The sequence below is a fragment of the Chelonia mydas genome, chromosome 10, assembly GCF_015237465.2.
Source record: "Chelonia mydas isolate rCheMyd1 chromosome 10, rCheMyd1.pri.v2, whole genome shotgun sequence".
NCBI lineage: Eukaryota > Metazoa > Chordata > Testudines > Cheloniidae > Chelonia > Chelonia mydas.
In genome coordinates this window covers 53176882-53193547 of record NC_051250.2, presented here as the reverse complement: position 1 = coordinate 53193547, position 16666 = coordinate 53176882, and the positions used below count along the sequence as shown (strand labels likewise).

The 16666-nt window shown below is 43.1% G+C and overlaps 1 long non-coding RNA gene across 1 annotated transcript in view; it reads right to left on the bottom strand.

Annotated features, from left to right (window-relative positions):
• The window catches only part of LOC122462176, an 81404-nt gene extending 74084 nt beyond the window's left edge, over positions 1 to 7320 (bottom strand). Inside the window, exon 1 of the long non-coding RNA XR_006284580.1 lies at positions 7235 to 7320. This is a non-coding gene — a long non-coding RNA (uncharacterized LOC122462176). The remainder of the gene's footprint in view (positions 1 to 7234) is intronic.
• Positions 7321 to 16666: the final 9346 nt, after the last annotated feature.

Below are 16666 nucleotides of genomic sequence, written 5' to 3'. Positions count from 1 at the left end.
TTCAGCTATGAGAATAGTGTAGCTGAAGTCAACGTATCTTAGATCGACTTAGAATCACTTACTTCGCGTCCTTGAGGCGTGGGATCGACGGCCGCAGCTCCCCCATCGACTCCGCTTCCGCCTCTCGCCGTGGTGGAGTTCCAGAGTTGACGGCAGAGTGATCGGGGATCGATTTATCGCATCTACACTAGACACGATAAATCAATCCCTGATAGATCGATCACTACCCGCCGATTCAGCAGGTAGTGTAGACGTGGCCTTAGGTATGAAATCCAAAGCTATCCACATGACTGAACATGAAAGGGAGTGACCTACCTTTGCAGTCCTCGGTTACAGATCTGAATCATTCTGCATATCCAGAAGAGCCCCTTTTTTCTCACTAAAGATGGTTTGCCACTTTTACCACCAACTTCACAAGTTTTGAGTATGATTTAAGGAATCTGTCCAGTAGACATGGCTCAAGTTATTTTTATTAGACCAAGTCACACCCATTGTCATTGCCAACCTCTCACCTATTCATAACTGGTGGCAAAGCGGGTTTGATCATTTGAGGGTAGGCCCCAAACAACTTTTGCCACCCAAGTCTTTAATTATACCTCTGTGAGCAGGTCTGGTCTTGGGACTGTAAGCTGACACAATGCTTCTTGCCCACATTCTCCCCTAAGGGCTGGGCCCCTGGGCCAGATTATCTCCCCCATGATGCATTGTGGTGTCCCTTCTGAATTAACTGCCACAGTGCATCATGGAAGTTCCATGACCGTGGTGCATCGTGGGAGATGTAGTCCGGCTTGGAAACCTGGCCTATCAAGGAGATGGAGGCACCTCAACTACAACTCCCATGAAATTCTGTGGCAACTCAGGCAGACAAAACCAACGAGGAGTCCAGTGGCACCTTAAAGACTAACAGATTTATTTGGGCATAAGCTTTCATGGGTAAAAACCCCACTTTTTCAGATGCATGGAGTGAAAATTACAGCTACAGGCATAAATATACATTGGCACATGAAGAGAAGGGAGTTGCCTTACAAGTGGAGAACCAATGTTGAGGGCCAATTTAGTCAGGGTGGACTCCACTCCCAATAATTGAAGAGGAGGTGTCAATACCAAGAGAGGGAAAATTGCTTTTGCAGTGAGCCAGCCACTCCGAGTCCCTATTCAAGCCTAGTCCACCATGGATATAGAAGCTCTTTACACCAATATTCTACACAAGGATGGACTACAAGCTATCAGGAACAGTATCCCTGATGTAGCCATGGCACACCTGGTAGCTGAGTTTTGAGACTTTGTCCTCACCCACAACCATTTCAGATTTGGGGACAACCTAAACCTTCAAGTCAGTGGCACTACTATGGGTACCCGCATGGCCCCACAGTATGCCAACATTTTTATGGCTGACTTAGAACAACGCTTCCTCATCTCTTGTCCCCTAACGCCCCTCCTCTACTGATGCTACATTGATGACATCTTCATCATATGGACCCACGGGAAGGAGGCCCTTGAAGAATTCCATCTGGATTTCAACAATTTCAACCCCACCATCAACCTCAGCCTGGACCAGTCCACACAAAAGATCCACTCCCTGGACACTACAATGCAAATAAGTGATGGTCACATAAACACCACCCTATATCAGAAACCTACTGACCTCTACACTTACCTACATGCCTCCAGCTTCCATCCAGGATACATCACAGAATCCATTATCTACAGCCAAGCCTTACGATACAACCGCATTTGCTACAATCCCTCAGACACAGACAAACACCTACAAGATCTCTATCAAGCATTCTTAAAACTACAGTACCCACCTGGGGAAATGAGGAAACAGACTGACAGAGCGAGATGGGTACCCAGAAATCACCTACTATAGGACAGGCCCAACAAGGAAAATAACAGAACACCACTGGTCATCCCATACAACCCCCAGCTAAAACCTCTCCAGTGTATCATCAATGATCTACAACCTATCCTGGAAAATGATTCCCCACTCTCACGAGTCTTGGAGGCAGGCCAATCCTTGCTTACAGACAGCCCCCCCAACCTGAAGCAAATACTCACCAGCAACTACATACCACACCACAGAAACACTAACCCAGGAACCAATCCCTGTAACAAACCCCATTGCCTTCTCTGTCCCCATATCTACTCTAGCAACACCATCATAGGACCCAACCACACCATCAGTGTGGCTCATTCATTTGCACATCTACTAAAGTGATATATGCCATCATGTGCCAGCAATGCCCCTCTGCCATGTACATTGGCCAAACCAGACAGTCTCTACGTAAAAGGATAAATGGACACAAATCAGACATCAGGAAAGGTAACACACAAAAGCCAGTAGGAGAACACTTCAATCTCCCTGGACATTCAATAACAGATTTAAAAGCAGCCATCCTTCAACCAAAAAACTTCAAAAACTGACTTCAAAGAGAAAATGCTGAGCTACAATTCATTTGCAAACTTAACACCATTAATTTGGGCTTGAATAAGAACTGAGAGTGGCTGGTTCACAACAAAAGCAATTTTTCCTCTCTTGCTATTGACACCTCCTCCTCAATTATTGGGAGTGGACCACATTCACCCTGACTAAATTGGCCTTCAGCATTGGTTCTCCACTTTTAAAGTAATTCCCTTCTCTTCATGTGCCAATATATATTTATGCCTGTATCTGTAATTGATATTTTAAATTTTTTTTTAAATACTGGAATTTCCCAGGGGGATGAAAATCCCAATTTTTTTTTATCAGCCCTTCTAATGATCAACAAGATCACTATGACTGATGGAAAAGTCAGCAAGTTGTTCTCTGTGTTAATATCAAATTTAGGGTAGGAAAAGACTCGAGGATTCTACTTGCATGGATTATCGCTCTTCCTATATTTTTTAAACTTCACAGAATACTGCCAGGAGAAGAGTGGCTGTATATATGATTATAAATGACACTGTGTGGTCCATGGCCATTTACACCAAGCTAGTCTGTCAGAGCTGATGGCAAGATGATAAATCATTTGATGCGGGCCTGCTCAAAAAAATTGTGTGCTTTAAGTGAGTTATAAGTATATTACTTTTTCATACAGGATATCCTATCGCATGGGGGCAGCTGCAGTGGGCCTAGTCTATGTATCTGATCCAGTACAATTTTTAAGTTCCGAGGGAGAAATATTTCTTAGAATTACTGACAGGTTTTTGGGTTTTGATTAGAATGTTCTTGTGGCACTGCGAGACAGCTGTGTCTAATTACATTTTGTGCCATAGTATTGAGAGATCATACATATTTTGCGGATGACAGCAACAGGTAGGCCAATGTGTTTACAATTTTTAATTCCTATATGATAGCCTGTTGCAAATTATTCAATAAATTTCAAAGTCTGATGCAATGAAAAACCAATGAAAATAATACCAATTTTAAGTATTTCTAAACTATAAATGAGGTAGTAACATATTTTACAAGTGCTTAGATATACCTGTATTAAACATCAGACATATTTTTAAAACGACTGTTAAATGTTCACTCTATGCGGAAGGTTTGTGACTATTTCTATTAGGGCCAAGTTTTCATCCATGCTTCATGTTTGTCCACACAACAGACCATGCCTGCAAACACAGACGTGCATCCATGTTGCGGTCAGAAAATGGGAGGCTGGTCACCCAACTCCCGAGTTTACATTATCAATTACTGATTACAGTTGCTGAATTGGTGTATGCCTATCTGCCTCGCCTCAGGCCAACATGGATTACTCAGGGCCTCAGGACTGCCTCCAAAATCTCAGCACTTAATGGGTACCACAGATAGCAGATGCCACAGCCATGAAAGTGATGTTCAACAGAATATTCATTGGTTATTTCTATTTGCAGAGCATCTACAAGTGTGTTAGGTGCCATACAGACAAAAAAATCTGAGCAAAGCCATGCCAAGAGGAGGGAAGAAGAGGAATGTAAAACAAAAGTTAGAGGCACAAGATACTATGGTGATGAGTGCAGTATAAGAACGTATATAGAGCAGATGATGAGTTAGCTTAGTGACATTGCATGCTTGTTTCTATACGAAACTGCATGGTATTTGGTGTAAAGTCACATCAATTGCCATGTGGCCATCCTGATGGTTCTATTTCATATATAATATGACATTCAGTAGCAATTCATATATTTATATTATGGGGGAAGCTGGTTGTGATCCCTCTATTTAGATTGCTTAACACTTTCCATTATAAAGGATTCTTACGACCTTTTCTTTGAGAAGCTCTCACACCTCTGTTGTTTGCAGCAGGCCTTTGATATTCAGCCATCACGGTAGTGAGTGCCTTTCCTTTGTCTTGTGAGTCCATTCAGACTTGGCAGAGATATGCAGTGTTAAAAGTCACCATTTCCCTTCTCTCACTTGCTTCCTCAGGAAGATTTCAGCAGCCTGCCAAAAAGCCACTGAAGTTTCTGAGGCTAGGATCCTGCCACCCCCAAAGTAAGAGCAGCAGCAGGAGATACCTTCCTGAGAATACCTGGGAGCTGCCCGAGCAGCTGTAGCAGGAGGGCGAGGAGAGACCTCAACTTTCCCCCCTGCAAACCATAAGCCCCCCCCCCCCGGTACCCTATTGGGCAGGAACACCCCCAACTCCTTAGGGGCAGTAGAGAGACTGCCAATTCGAGTTCCTTCTGTATCTTTCCTTGACTCAGTCTATGGTCCCCTCTTCCTAGCATCTGCAAGTGCACCACATACATCTCCCCTACCATACATCTCTGTCTCCTCACCCTTCTGCATTTGAGTCAGGCTGTTTCCTCTTTCTCCTCCACACTACCTGCGAGTCAGCAGGAGAACACAGAGCATGCAGTCTCCCTGCTTTCAGTTCTGGTGCCAGAGATGTTACTACCTGTGCTGCCTATAATTATAGATGGAGCTATTTTCATGAGATCTACTGCAGCAGGGAGGAAGTGGGGCAGGGACCAGGGGGTTGGAGGATGAGTAGGAGCAGAGCAGGACAGAGATAGGCAATGGGCACAGGGGTAGAAGGCTCTATAACCACATGAGAACACTCCCCTCTAGAACCTGGAATTCAACCCAGGAGTCTTCAGACTCCACATTCCTCTGTTGTCAGCAAATACTTATGGACCCTTCTAGTGACTGGTCCAGATAGAGAATAACAGCCAATGACTGCTACCAGTTACTTCATTAGCTCAAGCAACAGAGGTCTGGGTTGTGCCTCAGAAAATCTGAACCCTACTGATGACCCAAGTTGCGGGTCAAGATGGTCTACACAACCCACTCTGTTTTTTCAGTTTGCTTTTTAAGAAGTTAAGAAATTACATTTTTTAAAAACACATTACAAGAAACTGAGCTCCAAAAATAGTCACAAATTGCCTTTGCAATCTTAATTCACCCCCACCCCACCCATAAGAACTGCAAAGCAAATCACAAGATTGACGACCACTGTTTTTTAATTCTGAAACTTTGATTTCAATAGATGTAACACTAGTGACGACAAAACCAACACCTAACGATTTGGCTAGTCTCAACCCGGCTCCAAACATGCTGCTACGTTGCCTCCACATGTCTAATCCAGTTTGGCAGGGCTGCTTAAATTAGATCCTCATCTGCAAGAGCATCCTTGCTGCTCTATCAGAGACCACACCAAGGATGAAGCACAGTACATCACCAGAGCTTTGTACAGAGTGTCATTTTGCTATACTAGCATTCACGGCCTGTTGGTGATAAGCCTTTATCCTCCTGCATTCCTTCTAGCACAAGCCACAAAAGCATCACACAAGTACAGGATTATTTTTTTTGTAGACTGATTTCTGTGATGACAGAAGGCTGCAGGGAGAGGAAAACACTTTTCCCTATTAAGTATTTGGGGGGGGGGCATAATGGTACATATTTTTAAAAATATGGACCCCAATTCAGCAAGCACATCAGCTTAAATTTAAGCATACTGTACACAGTTCCACTCACCACCATAGCACCCCTGGTGTCACACCCCAAGGGCCCTTTCCCTCAGGGGGTCCCCTGGGGGAGGCAGATCAGCATTGTATGTGCATTGTCTATTGCTAACACTGTTGCAAGCATTGCAGGGCATTTTGGGAAGGATCAAAGGTGTAAGTGAGGAGTGGAAGATTCCTTTGCAGGCTGCAAGAGGCCAAAGGGGGAAGGAGGAAGAGAGCAGAAAACGGGTTATCTCAACACTGCAGCTAGCAAGCTCAGTCCGATGATAAGACGCTGGCCCCAGTGCAAGGTCACGGCGCTAGACGAGAAGTCTGCAGCTGCGTTTATCTCTCATCCAGCCATAAAAAAAGAAAAAGTACACTGAACCAGGGCTACAGAGATGGAAAACAAAGTCCCTGGAGCCGGTGCGTTTTGGGAAAGAGGAGAAGACCACAGAAAGCCTGTTTGGACTGGTACAAAAAGCACTGGGAACAGAGGTCGCGGAACGGAACACCCCCAAAGGAACCCAGGACTTAAAACCCTCCTGAGAGCTGGAGCAATTCAGAGATCAACAGTGGACCCTAGACGACCTGTGTGCACAGGACAGAACTCCCGTCCACCCTTCCCCTTCTTACATTACACCCAGGCCTGGCCAGCCTCGGATAGTGTGGGTATGAGTATGAAAGTGGGTTAGGGCTTGGGGCACTAATACTTTCTTCCTTCCTCTGAGTGACGTGGGGAACCCCCCCAGCACTCTCCGCTGTTATTTTTTTATTTTATCAATAAAGCTTTAAAACTTAGACACTTGGTGTGTTCTGTTATCTCCTCCCCTAATGATCCTGTGACATCAGGCTGATTACCTGATGCCTCAGGCAGTTTGGTAACAGAAATCTGTCACACTGGGTGTCAGTCATGGCATTCCAGGGTCCACATCTCTAGCACCCCAGGTGACCACTTCTATGGCCCTGCAATGACCTGTCTCTGTTTAAAACTTCTGTGGCCCAGCCCTCTGGCCAGGTCAGGTTTATATTCAGTCCCTTTCCGGGGCAAGGAAAGGCCAACTAAAGAACCCAGATGAATGATCCTTCTGCCTCTCAAACTATGTTGAAACTCCCTGCTCCATCCCCCTACTCCTCCCTGGGTGCTGCAGAGTTCCTCCTTTCCTCCTCTGGCTGAGCACAGCGTCTCGGGGCTTTTTCCCTGTAATCCCTTCTTCCTACAGAGTTTCCCTGCTGCCTCCCCTCCCTGGGGCTCTGGCAGCTTCTCACAGGAACTCCCTAGTTTTTACAGGCCCTTTCCCAAGGCCTCCCACGGGAGCCTAACCTGGTCCCTGTTGTTCTCTCCAGCCTGCCTTCATGGAGGGAAAATTTCTTCTCCTCTCTCCAGGGTCTCCTCCTCCTGACTGAGTTCTCCTGACTCTCTGTGTAATCATCCCTGACCTTTTTACAGCTGGGATCACTAATGGTAATTAAGCTACCAGATCAGGTTCAGCTGGAAAATAGCTGCAAAGTCAAAGGCAAAGCTGAGCCCAGCTCCCTTTAAAGGGCCAGCCAGCCTGGGACACAAGTGCTTAAATCCCATTAAGACAACAGGACTTAGGCATGTGCTTTGCTGAATTGGAGCCACATGTATAAAAACTACTATGTCATCATATGACATGTTTCTGGGGAAATAGCCACTATGCTACAATTGGCCTGTGGTGAATCCACAAATGAAAGGAAATCAAATAAGAGTCAGATATGTGTCGATAGCCTATAATGTGAGGTTCATGAAGCCACTACGTGTGTTGTGTGCGTGGATCTCTACATATAGAAAAATGCAGCTTCTTACCATGCATGACAATACAGGCTGGGTATGGAAGTTACGTGCAAGAGTGGAAACATAATTCAGAGCAAAGTTGAGGTATGGATAAAACAAGAAGATAAGGAGGCAGACCTAGTAACTAGGATAACATGTGAGCTTGATTAAAATGTTTACCTAACTCAAGTGCAGTTATGTTGTGGCTCTCTGACATACAACCATTACATTTTATTCCCTCCAGTTCTTTGTACCTCTCTCTCCTCTTACTTACTTCCTCGGTTATTGGTGGGCCAGCTGGGAGTACCAAAGATAATGTGGACTCGATCAGACCCATATGCACAGCATGAAAATGCTACAGGTTGAGCATTACCTATAAAGGGTTAAATGCAAGCATAATGCTCCGTAATGTTCTGGATAGCATTTAGATTACTGTCCTTGGAAAATATTCTGAAACCTTATTATACATTTGTTTTCAGATGCCTGGGTGGCCATTTTTATTGTTGATGAGTCATGTTCTTCTGGAGACAGACAGAAGTGAGGTCCTCTAAAATAAATATTAATGGCTTGTGTGAGGCGAGCTTTTCAGTTAAATCTGCCACTCTTGATTTCCAAGCCATATTTCAATATATTTATGTTAGGAAGGGATTTATCTTCGCTATTGCACAACCCACATAGCATCTCTGGTTCCTATTTTTTAAAACTATTGTAATGTACACACTTAGAAACCATCCATATATTGTTTTACTCTCCGTGCTTATCTTCTGTGTGGGCCTAATTTCTTCCCAATCCCATTCCCATTTTCTCCCCTGTTCTCTTTTACACTATCCCATACTCTCAATCTCCTTCCTTCCACTTCCTCTGTCTCTCAGTCTCTGCCTGCCTACGCTCAGCATTAACACACCCACATGCACTCATCTGCTTCAGCCACCCATACTCACCACCGACTACAAACTCCCAGGCACCAGCACAGCCCTGTCCTTCACTCACACTCCTGCCCCCAGCCCTCTGTCATGCACTCACCACCTCATGTTCCCTCCAGGCCCATCTACCTACTGCCCACACACTATCTCCAACCCACACACAGACCCATGCACCCAGCATTTCTCTGGTTCCCATTCCTGTGTGTCTCAGACCACCAGCAGGGCCTCTCATAGGGCCCTGCCAAGCCTCTGTCTGGGACTCCTATCCCCCATTCCCCTCTTCCAGGCCCCTTAAGGTACTTCCTCATGGGTATTCCAGAGGGTAGGGAGCAGTGGAGTTGGGGGCTGGTCCAGAGACATCTCTGCCTCATCTCCCCTGGTCACGATGCCCCACAGAGCACTGAGAGAAGGTGCCGACTCCATCCTTCTCCCTCTCCTGCAGCCAGTGACAGCTCTGGAGAGAGCTTTGGTCACTGCCCAGAAGGAGGGGATAGAAAGGGAGCAGGTGGAAGGAGGCGGGACCTATGGAACAGGAGGTGGGCCTCTGCAGCAAAGGGTTAGGGTCAGGAGCTGCCAGAGTATTCAGCCCTATGGTTTACATTAGCACCAAGGGGAACCTGTGGGATTTGTAGGTGGTCCAGTCTCAAACCCTCCTCCACCCCATTTCTATATGCACTCTGTCTCTTGCTGCTGTGAACTGAAGCATTGTCATGCCTGCACACTGTACTTTATACAAACTGGCTAGAGTTAGATATTCAGCAAAAACATGTGATTCACAGATTTGCAGCCTCCATTTCAGGGAAATTAATCCAAATGTGACAACACGGCTGTTCCCCACTCCCCCAACTAGAGGTCCAAACTTGTTCCCATTGAAGTCCATAGCCAACCTACCAATCAACTTCAATGAGAGCAGGATCGGGCCCTAAATAGATTTGTTCATAATTCTCCATCTTCCACCCTCTCTCTTCCGCCAGGCCCTCTTCCTCACCGTCTGTCTATGCTACTGAGCCCTTCCTTTCTCACAACTTTCAAGTCTTTTTCTCTGCTCCTCACTAAGTCTTGACTTCAGTGCTTGACCCCATTACCTTATGCAGACTGGCATCTTTGCTGTCAGGATGTTACTAACACAGAGTCAGGCCATTTTGTACAGGATGCACTACCCATGAAGTTCCCAATGGCCCCTCTACTTGCCCACTATTTCCTCCCTTGTCTTCATGTGTTCCTGTTGGACCTGCCTTCTCCCACTAAATGCACTGTAGCCTTATGGTCTTGTGCCACTAACTGTTGTATAAATTTGAGTCAATCCATTTCTGTGCCTTAATTTCCCTGTCTGCTATGATGGGCTAATAATAGTTATCCCCATTGCAGAGTAATTGAGAGGATTAATTAGTTTACATGTAATCATTCGGATAAACCCTTATTCAGGATTCTCTTCATCCTCACTTGGGCAAACTACCACCGAAGTCAAACCTGAGCAAGGTCAGTGGTATCATTTGCCTGGCTCTTGCTAGGAACTTGGGGGTTGCAATAGTGTTCAACAGTGCTATATAAAACACAGACCTTAAAAGCAATGACTGTGGTGGGGGACTCAGAAATACACACTCCATGTATGCCCCCAGAGTTCTTCCCACCATCCCTATCAAACAGTCTTAAACAGACCCTTTAATTTCAAGTCTAAGACAGCCTCTCCTCCACCTGCTTCTATTTGTACTAAGCTTTAGCCCACTCAGTTGCGAGCAGTGTATCTTCCTTTGAAACATGGCAATATTTATTGGCTATATTCCTTGTTCACATCTGTCAGACATGGAAAGTCACCAGTGGTTTACAAGACAATCCGTTTTAAGTAACACCATCCATCACAAAACGGAATGGAGTGAGCAACATTTCCTCAACTGCAATGAATTATACAAGGGTCAGCAAGCTGGAGTCGCGGTTGGCAACGCAAACATTGGCCTCAGGTAGCAAACCCATCTTTCCAGCTGTTCTCATCCATATGGGTTCAATGAACTGCACAGAGTACAGGCCTTTGCTTATTGAGAGTATCTGCTGTAACTATTTCATCTAACTGGCATCATAAAGCAACTATGAGATAAGGTGAGCGCTATTCATCTAAAATTCGACTGGTAGCCAGCTGCTGACAGAGGGGAAAACAGAGATGTTAGAGAAGCAGACAGATGTGATTGGGAAAATGCAGGTGTTCTTGCATTTGAAAAAAAATCAAAGATTTAAAGCAGGAGGAAGTGAAGATGATTCACCTGCAATTTGTAAGCATATGGCAACCCCACCAGTGCTCAGCTTCATGCCGAGAAACTTTCCGAGTTATCCCATCCAATTCTTCGCTTGCATAGTACTCTGTTAACTTTCATGCTGCCAAGCAGATTAGTTGCTGAAAAGATAAGATTTTGTATATGGCTTTGAAAAAAAAACATGCAGTGAATCCTATGCAGAAATTCTTCCAGAAGAATTGTCTTGTGCCCTTGTCACACCTATTCCTAAATGTAACACAAAAGAGCTAATTCCCTGCTACAGGAATCACTTCTGGAATTTTTGAGATTTTATTTCTAGTACTGGGATCTGTGATACATCAGCTTTACTAAAAAATACTTTCATGCCTCACTATTATCCTGGACTTTGTTTCCCCCTTTGCATCCATTGGTTTAAATCAAGCCATTGGTATACTTTTGTATTTAACATATTGATTGTGCAAATAAATAACAGAATGGTATGAAGCATTTGCCTAACCTACAATGTATTAAATGCATGCAGACAAACACACACACACACAGAAATTACAAATCTGTCTTAAACCAACAAAAGCAAGAGATTTCAGCAGTAAGGCCGTCAGCACAGATTGGTTCAGTGCACGAAGAGGACAAAGTAGTTTTATGTTTACAGTTTCATCCTGACAAGATTTAACTTCACCAATTTACACATTCCTGAGAAAAGTAGTTTATCATAGAAACATTACCAAAACCAGTAGAATGTTAGCAGTTTACATGACAATTGGTTTTAAATTTCATCATCCATTCAGTTCTTTTAACCCATTTGTTGCAGTTTGTGTTTCGGATTGATTCATACAAAAAGTATCTTTCACTGCGACTCTCTTTTTAGATTGGAGATGAACTATATATTAGAGCAAGAAAATTATTCCATCAGATTACACTTCTTCTGGAAATGCCAGGAGTTGTCTTGTTAACAAATTAAGTATTTAGAAATGTTTATAGGGAGATTGCAACAACAATTTAAAGATTGGTTTTATGGCTATGGATATAGACTGCATCATTCAATAAGATGTTTCCTAGGATGAATTAAATTATGTAAATATATGTTAACAATGATTCATAATATTTTAATAAAAGCCTTTTCCTTCTCTTTACTTCTCAGCAGTGTCATCCCATGCGTCCTTAGGGTGGCAGATGTTTTGGTTTTACCCTTTAACAACACACAAGGTTATACTCTTGGAAAGAAAAGAAGCACAACTATTGATATTTAATGCAGATAATGATGCCAGGTGTCTTTGTAGCATATCATTCCCAGTTTTTGCCGGGAGCAGTGTGCATCAACAAAGTGATTTGGTCTCAAGAAGCGGATTCACATTTCTCAAATTCTCTGCCAGCGAGCTACCCTAGGAAAAAGAGCATTCTGGTATTTTTATCTAGTGAAAGATTAAATACTGAAGGTATTTTACAGTTATCAAATCTTGTATTACTAAATGGAATCTAACAGCTCTACCCAAGTCTTATGCCTCAAGTAAACTTATTCATTAAAGTTAAATCTCAGAAGATACTTTTCTCAGCATGGTCTTCCTGTGTGTTCAGGCACTGAAGGTTTATTAAGCTTAAGGTGTCCATATTTTTGAAATAAAATGCCAGGATACTTTAGTTTCATGAAATATTCACATAGAAGACAAAAAGCTCACACTTCATTTTCAGTGTGTGCTGGTGTCATTAATGCCAGGCTTCTGACACAACAGGGATTTAGGCATATATTCCGGGACTGGAGGAATTATTTCCAGTAGTGTAGCAATCTGACTGAGTTTATTGAGAAACATTACACAAGTATCGTTGACATTCTCTTGGAGCAAAAGACCAACGATGACAGTGTCTACACTTACTCAAGTTTTCACTTCAGTGCTGTTCATCACGCTGAACATGCATTCCTGTGGATTCCTTGCTCCTGATAATGACAGTACACATTCTACTCAGTACAATATGTCTTAACCAAACATTTCCCAGTATTTAAAAAATTAAAGTTTCAATGGATTAAATGAGAACCCAAGACATTAAGTGTCCCAAAAGAAATTCCTGGGACATCAGGTTACCATATGGAAAACCAGGACATATTATCTCTTTACTCTCATTGGGCAAATAAGGCTGATCCAACACCCATTGAAGAAAATGGAAAGCATCCCACTGACTTCAGTAGGCTTTGGATCAGGCTCTTGATCATGAGAAAATTATTGCTGAACTTTTTCTGTGAACTCTGAATCATGTTTTGATTGTTATACGCCCACTTTTTTATTTGCTTTCACAAGCATCAACGTGAACCAAGGTTTGTTCACACAAACATTTCTTCATGGCTTAAAGATCACTATAGAAGAAACACTGTGTGAGGTAGGTGACTAATCACAGTTCAAACAATGAAATCCAAATATCTGATAAACAAATGATTACTTGCCATAAGCTGTTTGTAAGCAACCAAGAGGCTGCAATTACTTCTTATTAATTATTTGTCAAAGAAATATACAAAAACAAGTCATGGACACGTAATAAACTACAAAAAGGGTTAATTAGCCAAATAATTGATTAATTGACACCACACATCTTTGCTAACAGACAGTCTGCAGCTTCCTGGGCTCCTGTCCGCCCTAGAATATGACCAGCTAAAATCAAGCTATATCTCCAGGAGAAGAAAGATTGAGTTGTCTGTACTAGAACCACTAGAATGTTACAGCTATGGTGCTATAGCTCTACCACTGTAACACTGTCATGTAGACACTTACAACAGTGATGGAAAGATGCCTTCTGTCATTGTAGTAAATCCACCTCTCCAAGCAGCGGTAGCTAGGTCAACAGAAAAAGGCTCCCATCAACCTAGAAGTGTCTACACTGGGGCTCTTAGGTTCGCTTAATTACATTGCGCAGGACATAAAAATTTTCACAGTCCTGAGCAATGTAGTTAACCCGACCTAACTTTGTCGTGTAGACCAGCCCTTAGTCAGATTAGGCACACATTAGCTAAACTGAATCTAAACTTAACCACTTTTCCTAATCAAGACAAAGCCTATGTCCATTCAGTCTTGGCATTTCTGCTGAGACTGCCAGCATAGATGACAATTAAGTCTGATTGTGGTGGTTTTGCATATGATTTATAATGTGACAACAGGGAATTGGATGGAGATCAACAACTCAGTTCACACAGTCCACTGAACGAGACAACTTTTTGGTCACTATTAACCTGTTCTGGGTTTGAACTATGGGCTAACAGTGAAGGGCCTCATATGTTTATCATAGACTTATGACTCATGTCTACTGATAGACCTTGGAAGTCAGCAGTCTCCCTGGTCTATGAATGAGACAGGGTTTTCTTTTGCTCTGAGGTCTGCGGATAACTAACTCTCCAGCCTCCTCCTCTGGATGGATGAGAAAGGGCTGCTGATAGGATGGTAGTACTCACTTGAAGATTATGCATCAAAGAGCTGCTTGAAGAGGATATATTATTAAATACCATTAATTACAATAGTCAACATTTTTGTTCAAAGCATTTCTTTAAACAGAAAACATCCTTCTTTGGATGTGAAAATTTGCATTAAATTTTTTTTTTGAAATGTTCTTTTTTATTTAAAAAAAACTGGGGTTTTTTTTCAGTCGTTCCCCTGACACACACCCTTTTCCCTTCCTATTTCCCCTTGTTTCCTTTCCCTCCCTTTTTTGGTTTTGCCACTGAAAAAGGTAGGGGTGGGTATGGAGAGGTAGAATAGAAAAAGAAAGCTGGGAGGAAACCAAATCAAAACAAAACATTTTCAGTTTAAAGATTTTGGTTTTGGTTCTTTTATTTAAAAATCAAAAAATTCTAAATTTTTCACTTAAAATTTTAGGTAAAAGGTCTCTTCACAAACCATAGCTACTACTATCCAGCCAGCTCTAGAGTAGAACAGGCCAGCAGACTTAAACGTCTTGTAATGAAACCTGGTAATCTTTGTTAAGTCACTTAGGACCCAGGTGCTAACCCTCAGAATATTAGATTGAATGACAAGGGTTCCACCTTGTGCTAGGGGTCTGCCTGGGAAGATTAGGTGCAGGAGTGAGACCGAAACCACCACCCAACTAATGAAACTATACCTGCCTGTGCTCCCTACCATCCCAGATCACCATGTCCCACACACACACAGGCACTTTTTTCTCCTGCATGGTGGGACAGTAGTCACATCCTAGCCTCACATCATCTTTTTTCTTCCTAGGATTTGGTTCTCCTTTCTACTCTCTTACACTAAGGCTTGATTACAGATTGTAGCTATTTTAAAGCTCACAATAAGTTGCGTGTTTTGTTTTAGCTCTGTGCATTTTCATCCATCATGATGTCTTGTACCCCAATAATCAAGAGGGAGTTTCACCATTTTGTCTGCAGGTTGCAAACTCCATGGCTCCCCTCCCGTGGGTCAGCAGAATGGCCACTAGCACCATTTCCCTTCCAGCAACTCCTAAAAATTGCTCTTTGCAGCACGTGGTTAAAATTCATCCATTCAGTGCCCAGAGACAAAGAGAGTTTCCAATGGGTAAGCACTCACAAAAAATGAGGAGAGAAAGAAAATTGCAGGGAAAAGTCATATTATATCACAGTCCCATTTAACCATCCTCTGATTCATCCAGTCTCAAGGGAGAAAAATATTTCATTCTCCAGAAAAAGGAAAATCACCCCAAAACACAAAGGTTAATGACCACAGGCACACCAGCTCAGACTCTCACGGGTTCCATCCAATCATCTAAAGTTACAGAGTTGGTCTAGATGAGAAAATGTTGCATACAGATCCAAATCTCTAGAGTTCAGTGAGGCTCAGATCTTGATCTCAACTTCACAGACTTTGGAGGGATTTTTCTGGGACTAGTGTTTTTGTATGGATCCAGCTCTGGCTTAGGGATGTGCAGTTATTCACAAAATTATCTCTTCTGCTTTTCTCAGGTTTCATGGGGAAGCAATCCAGAAACCAAAAATAACCAAACTTCTGGAAGATCTGCTTACTGGTTGCCAATTTGAGAAAACTGCTGATATCACTGAACAACACCCAAAATCCAACTCTCCTTTCCTTTCCCGTTAAACCAACTTGTTGCAGTAACATAATGAAAACCGGAAAACCTTAACCAGCCATAACATATATTTAGTTTGTTTCTTTGGTTTTCAGTTCAGAAAGTGTACCTGTTACAGCTGCTAAATGCATCTACTTTGGTTATAAACATAGACAAATTAAAGCCCAAAGTGATGCACTGAGCAGAACTCTTACAGCCATGTGTACTACATTGCAGGATCAGGGCCCAAAACATAACTTACCGAGCAATAGGTCCACTCATAAACTCCCCTAGCCACAAGAAAGCTCAAATTTTCTCCAGTGACACACTGGCAAAAGCTTGAAGTCAGTTCTGCTACTGCCTCACATGCAGAACTCCCATTACAGTCAATAGGAATTCTGCACTTGTAGCAGCTATCAGATCAGTCCCTGAGTGTGTAGCAAGTCCTTGCAACATGCCCTGAAGGTCAAGAAAGAGGCTTCATCAGACAAGTGGGGGACCAGAGCCAAAGCCCACTTCCCTCAGTAAAAGCATACTGCTTCCAATCCCCTTTCTTTAAAACCTGGGGACTTTCAGGAATAACATTCCAGATTATCTCATCTGTCAAAAGGAAACATGCAGAGAAGGCCACAGATGGGGCTGCTAGGCATTGTGGGATTTGTGACCCTCAAATATAACCTGCATAGTTTCCTATCTGCAGAGATATAAAAATGCGGACTATATAGGCCCAAACTTTAAGGCCTTCAGCACAG